The sequence below is a fragment of the Mytilus galloprovincialis genome, chromosome 1 (assembly GCF_965363235.1).
Source record: "Mytilus galloprovincialis chromosome 1, xbMytGall1.hap1.1, whole genome shotgun sequence".
Lineage (NCBI taxonomy): Eukaryota > Metazoa > Mollusca > Bivalvia > Mytilida > Mytilidae > Mytilus > Mytilus galloprovincialis.
This window is the reverse complement of record NC_134838.1, coordinates 66,753,939-66,767,926: the sequence shown is the minus strand read 5'-3', so window position 1 is coordinate 66,767,926 and position 13,988 is coordinate 66,753,939. Positions and strand designations below refer to the sequence as shown.

General features: G+C 33.0%; 1 long non-coding RNA gene across 1 annotated transcript; it reads right to left on the bottom strand.

Moving 5' to 3' along the window:
• Positions 1-3,650: 3,650 nt before the first annotated feature.
• Positions 3,651-10,517, bottom strand: LOC143042015 (uncharacterized). Its single transcript, XR_012967866.1, has 3 exons — positions 10,300-10,517; positions 5,324-5,497; positions 3,651-4,742 (listed from the first exon to the last, which is right to left on the bottom strand). It is a non-coding gene; the product is annotated as an uncharacterized LOC143042015 (long non-coding RNA).
• Between the last annotated feature and the right edge of the window lie 3,471 nt (positions 10,518-13,988).

The following is a 13,988-nucleotide window of genomic DNA, read 5'->3' as shown; positions in this document are numbered from 1 at the left end:
CTTTTTTTTGTAATGGCGTTGACAGTTTATTTTCGACTTATGAGTTTGAATGTCCCTTTGGTACCTTTTGTCGCACGTTTAAACCAAACTATATTAAGCAGGTTTCATATCGTATATAAAAAACAAGAAAAATGTGTTATTACCAATGAGACACCTCGAGACCAAAGAACGTAGAAGTTAGGAACTAGAGGTCAACGTACGGTCTTTATGTACGTTCTATTGAATATTTCTGTCGCAGGGTTGCATTCTTGTTGACTTTTAACATCCACCTACTATGTTGATGTTGCCTGGTGTATGTCACCACAGTTTACGCAACACGGGGTGTTTTTACAGTCTCTTGTCTTGCATTTTGCTTTCTCAAAATTTGAGTAGGTTGTTAAACGTAGGAATTCGAAGTGCTTCCTTATGTGTCTAAATTTGTTGAAGTTATAACACCACATCAATTGAACCGGTTGTTTTACTTGAAATTTTATTATATTATTGAACCGGGGGCGACAATCTCCTTTAGAAACGATACTTTTTTTTTACCACCACAACGTGGTCAGCTAAGATTACTTAAACTACTGTGTTTCTATATTGTTTTCTTTTCACTTTTTTAATTTTGTAGAGTAATGACAGATCCAGTGAATGGTTTTCTGATATATTTACAGGTACATGTATATTGTTTATTCAACAGGTGTATGTTCCCTGGTATATTGATCTTGATTTGTGTGTTACCCACGTTTTACCAAATACTGATGTGTTTATTGGCCACGACTTGATGAATCTGTCTTTAGTATTCTCGTCTGACAGTTGGATATCTATTCCGCCTTTTGGTAGACTATATGACTTGTCTTTTCTATTTGATCTTCAAGAGCTTTGATTTTTATTAATACATTTCTGATTGTTGTGCTGTCTGTAACTATGTTTGGCTGCTCTATTTTTTCATAATTATTAATTTATCTGTATCTTTCTTTTCTCTAAATGCATTTGGCAATTTTCCTTCTGTGTTCTGCTTTTTTTTTATTACTTTACAGATAACCTTGTGCTATTCTTTTTTGTGATATCTAATAATTTATCTATTTTCTGGTCTGTTCTGGTATCACTAGTTGTTTGACGGTGCGCAGCTCAGCTGTTTGCACTATATGTGGTTGTTTTGTGATACAAAGTGCACATGCGGAGCCACCACTTATTGCACAGATCACATGCAACCCAGGTGATTTCTTTCACAGTACTTACAATTTTGATTGGTTCCTCTCTACAACAGCCAGCAAATATAATGTTCTCCTTTCCTTCAGCAGGGTTCTTCAAATTTTCTTTCTCTTTCTTATCATGTGTTTCTTGATTTACTGAACTGATTTTCAGATTGATGGTTAGACGAATACTTCTTCTGGTGGTAGCCATGAGTGGTTTTCATATGTTGATTATATATCATTATTTTTCTAGCAATTATATGTTTGTTTTATATATTTATTCGTAAATATGCATTCGTACAATGTAAGGATCTAATAAAAATCTACCTAACAGGATATACCTTTAGGCTACAGTTCAAACTTGTGTGGTATTGTAGTGGATTGATGACAAACCCACATAAGCTCTACTACTTAAAATTGAGAATTGAAATGGGGAATGTGTTAAAGAGACAACAACCAGACCATAGAGCAGAAAACAGCCAAATGCCTCCAATGGGTCTTCAACAAAGGAGAAAATCCCGCACCCGGAGGCGTGCTTCAGCTGGCCCCTAAACAAAAATGTGTATTAGTTCAGTGATAATGGACGTCATACTAAACTCCAAAACCTATAAATGAATTAAATTAAAATTCATACAAGACTAACAAAGACCAGAGGCTCCTGATTTGGGACAGGCGCAAAAATGCGACGGGGTTAAACATGTTTTGTGAGATCTCAACCCTCCTCCTATACCTCTAGCCAATGTAGAAAAACAAACACACAGCCATACGTTCAGTAAAACTCAGTTTAAAAGATGTCCGATGTCAGAATAGGTAACAAAAGAAACTAAGCAATATGACAATGATACATAAATTAACAAAGGACTACTAGCAGTTATTGACATGCTAGCTCCAGACCTCAATTAAACTGATTGAAAGATTATGTCTTCATCATATGAAAATAAAGCACAATCCCTCCCGTTTGGGTTTTTTCGCCCTTTTTGTGCTTTGGCCGTATGAGTCCTGCATGTAGAAGTTTACCCAGTACTTTATTCCCAACTACTGTGTGAGGTTCGATTAAGCGTGTTCAATGTATGGTAGTTGTCTTCTGATTATTTATACTTTCTCATTGAATGAGTGGGTAGCTGTCAGTTCTCTAATAGTGATAGAATAAGTCCATCTAAGCTGATAGAGAATTCGTCTCCTCTATTTCAATATCGACTACCAGTATGTCTTGTTCATTTACTTCTTAATAGCTCTCTTGATATGCATCTAGGAGTATATGTTTTGTAATCGCTAACTTGCCGGTAGTTGTGGACCAGGATGGACACTGTCTTTATTATTTATGGTAAGTTCCCGGTTCGTCTTGTCCAAGACCTTCTTCTCCTTTTTTCTTTCAAATGTTTTTTTAAGAACAGTGATTTGTTTTGTAAGAAAACCGTCCTGTGTTTTAAAATTTTCTGGATGTTTGTAGTTTTTCTTTTATTCAATATGGAAATTGATAGGACAGGGCAGTCAATAAATTGTATATTCAGCTGATGAAAATTTGTTTACTTTTAATAATACTCTCTGAAACTCTTGTCTTGCCTCTCAATACAATCTTCCAGTAAATCAACCATTTTGCTTGTTTTTTCTCACCATCGATACACCAAGATTCGATTGGAAAGTTATTCGGTTTACATGCGTCTCTAAAGCAGAAACCTTTGCTGTCTGTTAAAAATATGAGTACTTTATACCGATACTGGAGGGTCTGTGTGACCGCTCTTCAATGTATCTTTGTAACTTTCTCCTGCTCCTCTGATTGGTAAGTTTTTCTTTCTCGTACAGTGGATTTAACTATTCCCGGTTTGTTTTGTATTTTAAGAGTTTACCTAAAGGACAATACTGTTGTATTTACCCGCCAAACTGTCAACTGCCAATATGTGGAAAAATGTTAGATCTTTTTTTTTTTTCGATGTAAGGCTGTACCATGTGTTGCTGATGTGGACATTTATGTTTTGTGTATTTATCGTATGATTATACGTAAAGGATACTACTTATCGGCTTTTGTCAATTTTTACATAATTTCATTACCAGCGGAAGCGTGTCAGCCAAAAAAACCAAGACAATAAATATCGGGGCATACCAGGATCATGGAAGGCTCTGGAAATTTCATCAAGACTATTCGGTTTTTTTCTGTCTTCAATAAAATGCAAAAATGGTTTGATTTTATTGAAATATTATTATATATTTGTCAATGTACACTTTGTTTTTGTTTATTGTGTTGTTTATAATGTATGGGATTTACGGAACAATTTCTTCTTATATTCCGTTACACCATGGAAGACTTATTACAGTTATAACTGACTTCGTATCTTTTACATTGTTCTAATACACAAATACACTAATAGTCACTCATGTACTTAAGTATTTCAAAGTTAAGAAAACCCGTTCCACAAAATAATAATTGAATGTTTAGGAAGAAGATAACAAAACATTGCAATTAAATATCAACTTCATTTTTATTAATTCAAACGTTGCATGTACAAATATAGCATTTTGACAGGTATGTTATTAACTCCGCAGACAAAGTCCAAAACAATATCGTTTTATTTGTTTATCACAGCGCATCAATTGCGAGAATAGGGAATGAAGTATTGACACATACGAAATCGTGAACAAGCATACGTCTGTTTTAAGTTCATATGGAATTTCAAAAACAGATGAGGTACTGGATCTTCCATCCCTCTAAACATGCTTAATTTAATAAGTGTGCTTTCAAACACTGTTATATCGCGTGGTCTGCAAATGTTCTAGGAAACCTTTTTCCAATTATCAACAACATATTTTTTCCGCAATAGAACTCCGGGCTGTAGAATAATTGATTAGTTCAAAACCAAGGAACAAAGGGAACCAGACGTTGATACTAAACATAATCCAAAGATCTTTTAGAGTACATAAAATTGAGAATGGAAATGGGGATTATGTCAAAGAGACAACAATCCGACCAAAGAGCAGATAACAGCCGAAGGCCACAAATGGGTCTTCAACGCAGCGAGAAAATCCCGCACCCGGAGTTAGTTCTTCCTACTCGTGCAATAGTATACAACATCTGATTTCATTTCTATTTACAGTAAAAATGCTTATGATGAGTTTATTTGTTGGACTTAGTGAAACTTTGATGAGATGTTGTTTGATGCACTAGCATTGTCTCTATGAAAGTTAACACCTCAGTTACATATGTTTTGTCATCAAAGCAAACAAAAAACAATAGCATGCATATGTTCTGGAATAACTTTCAATTTAAAAAATAATTTGAAAACGAATAACGTATCTATATAGGCAAAATATGAAATGTTTATCTAAATATTTTCTTATTTATAGAAAGTTAAATGGAAATGTTAAGCTCACACACAAATTCTTTCAAGAAATCACAGTGTGTATCATACATCAGAATAGTCCCTGGTGTGAACTTAAGTCGGCCACACCATCTGTCAGGAAAAAGTACTCTAATACGGATATCGGCAGGTTGTAGACCATATATATCCTGAAATGACTCCCCTGACGTCCACGTACCATTGATCAGGCCGATCCAATAAAACTGCTTCGTGGAACCTGAATTTAGATAAATCTATTTATTAGTTTGGCTACTAAAAGTTTGAAAGGATAAGATTGTCCATCATGTTAAATTCATAGAAACAACGTATACGGAAAATTAGATAGCATCATGATAGTAGAAAACAACCAAAATATGTGGTATTTTATTTCGCAAATTGTACATTATTATGATCCTGGAATCGTCTTCCCTAATTCGTACACATGAATTGATAAACATGTGCGTTACACGTATATATACAAACATGGTCAGTCTACTTGTAACTCAAATCTGATATTAACGACAAGTAAAATTAAACAAAGTAATCACTTTATCGGCTTGTGATTACCATCAAAAACGGTGTCAATTCTTATGATACTTATAAACAAAGACAACAACTTTGAATGTAAAACAAATGAAAATGATAAAAGAAAATAAAATTTCAATTCATCCAATTTACCAGCTCCCGCAATGAATTCAGCAGATTGGATTGATAACAAAACTATCTATGCTTTCTTATTGCTTTCAAAGTTCGAAATGTTCCCGACTCGTATGTGTATATTCTTTATAGAGTGTGATATTTGGTAAAATAACGACTTACAATTATTCAAACTTGTGTTGTGAAAATACAATTTTCCTACTGTGTCTACAGTTACAAGATCTCCGCCTTCATCAATACAGTATTGTCTTGCATCATACCAATTTCGCTGTATGGAATTAAACTTTAAGCAAGTACTAGAAGAATCATCATAATCATATCCAGGAAGGTTACATTCTGAAAAATATTTTCATAAAGATTTCGTGTAATTCCTATTTATTTTAAAAGAACATAATGATTGTAATTTAATTAAGTTGACAGTCATAAACGAAAAAAAATGAAAAGACAGGACTGTAACAAAAATGTTGTTATCTGTGACTCAAAACCATCTTTACAACCACCAACTCATGTCATGATGTCTTCCATTAAATGTCATTTAGGTGTCTTCAACATAATATCATGCAGATCAAAAAGATAATCAGTAAATGTAAAACTTTTATACTACAACCTGCAAAAAAATCGTTTTGTGTAAATTTAGAAACTTTTTAATGTTACCTTATTTTATTAAAGAAAACTCTCGCACCTTGGAATTCCAATACGTTTGTCCATCTGATTGCGGTATACATTTTCTGACGCATATATTTTCCTGGGTTTGTTTCGATATGTATTAACACATTTAACCAAACGTAAATGAAAACATAAATTATTGCTCAAGGTACAACACAGTAGAAAACTGTTGTTTTATTGTGGCTAACATTGATTTTGATTTTGAAAAATTTAAACATAACTTTTATAACGCTATATATGTGCACTTATGAGAACTCGTGATTCTACATCCTGTCGGTACAATTAAAAGAGAGGCGAATGATACCAGAGGAACATTCCAACTCACAAGTCGAAAATAAACTGATAACGCCATGGCTAAAAAAAAAGACCAACAGACAAACAAAAGTACACAAATCACAATATAGAAAAATAAATACTGAGCAACACGAACCCCACCAAAAACTGGGGTGATCTCAGGTGCCCCGAGAGGGTAAGCAGATCCTGCTCCATATGTAGCACCCGTCGTGTTGCTCATGTTAGTACAAAATGAAATAAGTCTAATTCAGTTGGTCATATTCGGGAAAAGGGGACGGAGTTGAAGTAACGACATTACGAACATATCCGCTACCACTTGGAACTCTTGGTTTAATAGGAGATATATACTCCGTATGCAGGCGCTGCTGGAATGTTGCTACATATAAATGGAAAGTTCATAATTGGGAAGCTGAAACCATCTCTTTTGTCGTTCAACTGACCCTCATTGTTAACTTCTAGATGTAAGTCAAGATATGAGGCAGACTTAACTGTATCTGTTGTATCCTTTATCTCAAGTTCGATTGGACAGATTCGTTCAACATAGTCACCACATTTTGAATTATTTAGTTAGAGAAGATCATCTATATAGCGGAAAGTAAAGTTAAAGGATACTGCCAATTTCTTTTCTTTCTTCCTAAGAAGTTCCTATATGAAGTCAGCCTCATGTGAATAAAGGAACAAGTCGGCAAGAAGAGGGACACAGTTTGTTCCCATGGGAATACCGTTTGTTTGTTTGAAAACGTCTTCCAAACGTAACAAATATGATGTCAATCAAGAAATTAAGCATCTTGATAATGTCAGTTTCAGAGAATTGTTTGTTTGAATCAGAGTTGTTTTTAACAAAGTAGGTTTTGTCCCTACCTAAGACAAGATACTTGTACCTACGTTGGCAACCTATTTTATGAAACAAAGCAGGACAAACTCTTTAACTTATACTTTGACATTGCACAAGGTCATATGTTTCGAAGACTGTTTATTACGTCTTTACCCTAAATGCGTTTGATGTGTTCTTTCTAATAATTTACATTTTGTTCTTATTATGTGCTATTTCAACACTTTCCAAGGTAAGGGGTGTGTGGAGGGTAGATATTGAGCGCTTATAGACATGTTTACACCCGCCACATTTTGTTTGTGACTGTCCGAAGTCAGGAACCTGTTGTACAGTGGTTGTCGTTGGTTCATGTCTGTCATATTTGTTTTTCGTAAATTAGGCCAATAGTTTTCTTGTATTAATTGTTTCACATTTTTCATGTCAGAGCTTTTTATTTCCGACTATACCGTATGGGATTTTCTCATTGGTTGCAGACCGTATGGTGGCCTATAATTGCGTACTACAACTTCACAAGAAATCTGGTGGATAGTCTCGTTAGCAATACTATCACATCTATTTTTTTAATAAGCTATTGCTAAAGTTATAATTAGAGAATAATTCGGTAATATTGCGAGATATTGACGGTAAAATATCTACTAGCAGTGTTAGATTTTATTTGCTAAAATTTCTTGCATCCTGTTTGAAAGACGGATTGACGACGGGTTTTTTTCTTGGATTTATTTTTGCGTAGCGTAGTATGATTAAATCTCCATGTAAAAATAACATTCGTTTTATTTGTCTACATGTACGAGAGTAGTCGCTCTCTATTTATTATATCTACAGATACAACGAAACTCCAATTTCGACGTTTCTCTTACGCCTCTCTTTCAAAATCATATGATACTTCAAATTTAAAGAAAAAAGTTGAATATATTTTATAAACTTGAATGGCTATGTAGAGATCACGTGTACATTGACTTTCTTTTAAAAGAAAATCCTTTCTCTTATTATAACCTTAAGAAATGTACTGCTAATGAGTTATTGTCTCCCCGTACTCTAATTCGTCGAAACAAATAGAAAATTAAAATTAAATTAAGAAAAACATTGCACTATTGCATGTCTATCATTTTACTTACTACAAACGTGCTTCGGCAATAAAACACGAACGTTGATTTCCAGGCAAAGTTTACACTGAATGATAATTTGTCGATTATAGGATATGAATTCGTAATTAATGTGAAAAATCTTGTATAGAGGACTTGGATTAGTAAATAACTGAATAATAGCCAACGATAAATATTACGGGGTGATGGATCATATAATTATGATACAGTATAAAATATAATATATAACAAGTCAAAAAGGGTACAACATCACCTAAAAATAATAAAATCATGAACAAATGTTAAATATTTCGGATAACTTAATATCCTTCATCAGTAAGATGTAAAATGAATCTTATCTTGACATGTGGTAGTCAAACTGAAATAATAATCTTGATCGCTATAAAAATTATCAAAAATAAATACGCTGGTAATTTTTTTCAATATTGATGTTTGGGAGGGGGAATAAATTCCTTAAAACTGTAAGAGTCCAGAAGGGACGCGTGAGTTACAGGAAACAAGTGATGGTAGGAAAATGAGTGATGGTAGGGAAAATGAGTCATGGCAGAAAAATAAATATATATACATGAATTACTCGTTTTATATGACTTTAGAAATACTTAATAAAAGCTCGTTATTTACTGAATTTACGTGAAATCTGTAATGCCCTCTTCACATACACAGATCATTCTTACGAGTCATTACGAATCGCGAACTCGTAGTCAATTGCAAGCATTTGTTAATAACTCACTGTTATCCGTCAATAACTCGTCACAACTCGCAACAACTCGAAGACACTCTTAAGGTTCAGTAAAAGGAGATGCTAATTTCTTGACATGTCAAATGTCTTCTCAGGATTGTCTACGATTTGGTTTTTCCGAGAATAACGTAATAATCTGAAGATATCGTAAACCGCTGGTAAACCGGGGAATTTTTGCCTTAATACATCGTAATAACTCATCCTTAATAAACCGTAAATAGCTCGTGATATTTCGTAACAACTCTTAAATCGGTTGTAAAAGTGGCCAAATGGTAAGGATTCGTAAATTTGTGCGATCCGTAAGCACTTCACGTAAGAGAAATCCGTGAATGTGAAGGCGGCAAACACGTGGATCTATTTTAAGATTTCAATACTACTATACATATATATAAATAAATTTGGTGTTTTTACTGTCTTCTGATTGGTTAAAATTATTAGTTTTATTTTCAATGTTGTCAATTTTGATGGCGACACGCCCACTCTGACGTTGTGTATTCATACGCCAACATGTGTGTACGTTGTTATTGTTAATATAAATGATATAAAAAGTTCTTTGAGCCTTATTTTTGATAGAAATTTATTTATAATGAATGGCAATAATTTATTTTGATTTTATTGAACCATAAAACTAATTTTGGACTCTTCACATTTTACATAATCTGCTTCGCGGATTATTCAATGTGAAGAGTCAAAAATTATTTTTATGGTTCAATAAAATCAAAATAGATAATAGCCATTCATTAAATGTAATTTGTAATTAAAGTGAGAAATACTTATATATTTTAAAGAAATAAAAGAATGATATTATAAAAACCAAAAAAATATGATCTTGATCAATAGTTAAAAAAGAATCAAAATGCATAGAAATGTAACAGCGATCCCCTTCCATACCATGCAAAAAACTGTCCAAGCAATGATATCGGCTGGCTTTATTTTTTTAAATGCAAAGAAACAGAAAACAGCACACACTTTCATTTTCTTAGTACATAAAACAAAATTATTGAGATGAGGTGAAAAATAGAACAGGAATTATTTTGTCTAAGATTCAATTTTCTACATTTTTATTATAAATGTTTACGATCGCCTTTTTTTTAATTATTAACTATGAAAATATTGAGATGTGGTACGCTTGCCATGATACACCCATCCACCAAAAAAACCCAAAAAACAAGAAGTGAATAAAAATAGGTAACAGCAATACGAAAAGCCCATAGCGTATACAGTAGAAGCCATAACAGGCCCCGGATAGCAATAAAATAGTGAAACTGTTCAACAGAGAGAATTAACGGCATGATTAAAGCTAATAGTGTTAAACGGGAAACAAATATTACAAATACAAACCAACGTACTATTTGACAGCAATATATTTTTTTTTTTCCGAACTGAAGGATTTTTATTATTCAAGGATAATAGGGATAAAACAAAATTTATTTCAGGCCAATATTAATAATGTTTTTAAAACAAACATGTATATATAGCGATACATGAACATACATAAACAAACCTTTATGTTTGGTGAAAAACAAACTCCAGTTGTATGTAGTCTGCATAATTGTCGACGATACCGCAGGTTTGTCCGTGTGTAACAGGCACTGTTTGTCCTTATATATAAATCTGCTACAGAGTCCGACATCAGTAGCACAAACCATACCACACTGTACTAGACTCTGAGTTAACACATTTCTGTATATGTTGTTTCTATAAGGACAAAGAACCTGCGATTTTCGGTATTCCTGAAAAGTGAGAACGTATGGAATAATCAAACAGAATAGAAGCAACATCTTACATCGTACGTTCTGTGTTATTAAGATCTAAGTATTTCAGATCTTGTGTTGTTTGGCTGCACATTATATTGTATCGAATCGATTTCCTGAATCATATTGAAATTGAAATTATATCATGTATTCTTTAATACAGAATCCCTGATTAAAGTCCTTCAGATGTTTTTCATTTTCTTTTGCATGCATTGAATGTCTTCAAAGATGTACTAAATGATAAGACATGAAATGCATTTTTCCATAAAGGTATATCTTGTAAAATCAGATAATGTAACCTGGGGACTTTGTTATTTTTTTTTTATCGTATTCCTATGAGATGAAAAAGTGAATTTCTGTTAAATGTATTATTTAGATGTACGGAAGCCGATAAGGGCCATTCAAAAAAAAATTATGTCGTAATTACGACATAGCATGTCGTAATTTCGACATAACATGTCGTTATTATGACATCGCTATGTCGTTATTACGACATCGCTATGTCGTAATTTCGACATATCATGTCGTTAAAACGACATCGTTATGTCGTAATTTCGACATATCATGTCGTAATTTCGAAATATCATGTCGTAATAACGACATCACTTTGTCGTTATAACGACATAACTATGTCGTAATAACGACATCGCTATATATAAAAGAATATGTATTATGATTGCCAAGAGACTAAATGACACAGAAATTAACAACTATAGGTCATCATAATGCCCCCAATAATTAGAAAAGCCCCCGCATAGTCAGCTATAAAAGAGGGAGGAAAGATACCAGAGGGAGAGTCCCCGAAATACTGTGTGGCAGACAGTTTTATTAATTAATTATTAGCTCCCTTGGTAAAACTCCAAATTTCATATTTAATGTATTTCATTGTTAAATAATTTACATGGAGCTTAATAAGTATATATTTGTTAATTGCATAGCTTTTGCTATTGAATTCATTGGTTAAAGATTTTCATTTATATTGTAAAGTTTAATATTTGCATCGTCGCAAAATCTTTGGTTACCTTCTTTGGATACCTTTAGTGAGAAACTTATACATTTTATTGATCCCATTTTAGTATAAAAAGTTACAGACAGGGCTGTACAGCCAGCCATTTCCTATTGATGGAAGAATAAAATGTGGAATTATATGAGGACCAACACTGCAAGCCAAGCATTCCATCTCCCGGATGTTTTTACTGTAGATATTTGTAGTACGCATGCGTGAATTTGGTATCGGCACAACTCGCCCTGTTTACATGTTTGTCCTTGGTCTGTTCGTCCTGAGTTCTTTCGCCCGTATAGAACGTTCGCCCTGTGATCATTCTCTTTACTCTTATCAAGCACGTTTTATAATACGTCTTTGCATTTATTTAAAAATATTAATATTAAGGGTATCGTTAAAAAAAACTCTAAAACACGATTTAGTGAAAATCATCTGTTCCTTATTTTGTTCCAAAGGTAGGACAATCGTGTTCAGCCAATCAAATTCTGTGTTTCTCATGATCAATTAATAAGCTAATCAAAAACGTTTTCTCTGAATATTATTCTAACATGCTAGATTTTGAACTTGTGTTGTTTTCATCTAGTTGAAAATCGTGAAGATGGCATGTGAATTTTCATCTGCAAGCAGGTTCTTACACAGCTTAAGGATAAAAGCATGGCTGATTAATAAATTCAATGATGCAGTACTACCAAAGTTCAAAGTTCTTTATTTTCCAATTAAGGGCCCCTGACGGGACATAATAACAACAATACACAATACATTCTGAAATCATAACACATAAACATATATAATGAAGATAAAATTAAAATTTCAATTCACATGAAGAGAATATAATATCATAGAATATATATATCATATAAAATGTCACATCATAAAACAATTGTTTTGTTATTTTTTATAAGTTATTTTAGTTCTCTCAAAGTTTCATATCTTTGATTTTTTTTCTGCCATGCCAGAGTGCCAGCAAAAATTACCATAAAGATAATAAATAGTATTTTTTTCACTAATTTATTGACATAATACTTGTTGTAACATATTTTATTTTTGTATTTAATTAAATCATTTAAAGGACAATGTACTATTCTTTTTCTTTTTCTTTTTTTGATTTTTAACTCAAAAGTGGGAAAATTCATTATATTTGGAACAACTTCTAAATGAGGGGTCAAATTAATAAAGAAGATATAAGTTTAGAAACATCACAAAATTCTTTTGACATGTTTTGGCTGTTTAATACTTGAGATGCATAGTTCTTGGGGAAAAGTTTCATCAAATAATATGAATATAAAATTGCTCATTTTTTACAGTGGGTTGTAATGTTCTTCCAATGAGGGTTACCCCTCATTTGGAGTGTTGTTCCCAACCTGTTAAAGGTCCATCTTTGTGCATAATTCAAAATTGGAAATTTCAACAAGCATCTAATATTCTTACACAAGAAAATAAACCCTGGTCTGCTAGCTACATGTTCATCTTTTCTACCGATTTAATAACTAGAATCATGCAAACAGACTTAAGAAAAAGGCATGTAAGTTCATCATACAAATATGACACTTTTTCTAGACAATCCAGATCGTGCAAAATACTTCGCTAAAAGTTGTAACCTTTAAAATTGTTGTCGCGCACTAAAAACCCCCATGGGAACTTTCAAAGGTTGGCGGGTATGTAACAAGTCTTACTATTTTTTTGCCCCATTTATGGGCATTATGTTTTCTGGTCTGTCCGTCCGTCCTGCTTCAGGTTAAAGTTTATGGTCTAGGTAGTTTTTGGTGAAGTTGAAATCCAATCAACTTGAAACTTAGTACACATGTGTTCCTTATGATATGATTTTTCTAATTTTACTGCCAAATTAAAGATTTTACCTAATTTTCACAGTCCGCTGAACATAGAAAACGATTGTATGGATGGGAAATCCATGTACTTATGAAACATTCTTGTTTGAAGAAAAAAAAATACATCATAATGATAATGAAACAAAGCAAGCTCGGTTAGTAGGGCTGCTTTTATGGTAATTCAAGTTACCTTTTATTCATCTTCTTCCACCTCAGAGCTATCAGCTCTTTGATTTATATTGTTGGTTGATTCTGGTTCTGTTCGTTTTGTGATGTCATTTTATGAAAAATTACCTCGAGTTGTGGAAATCGATTTAATAATGTTTACCCTTTAAGTAATCTATAATACTAAAATAACGAGGTCCAATTTGTCAGCCGTCATCACATAAAAAACGACGAATCAAAGAATTCAAGTTTATATATAACTAATATAGTACAATGGTGTTGATTAAAAATTACACCACTCCAGGCCCATTTGTTTTCCACGTAATTAATATTGCCAATAATTAAGAAGTTCGGGTCGAGTCCGATACCGATACCAATAGTATATTCACCTGTTACCTTTTACCTTATCTGTACGTTCCGCATCTGACAGGCGCACCACCAAACC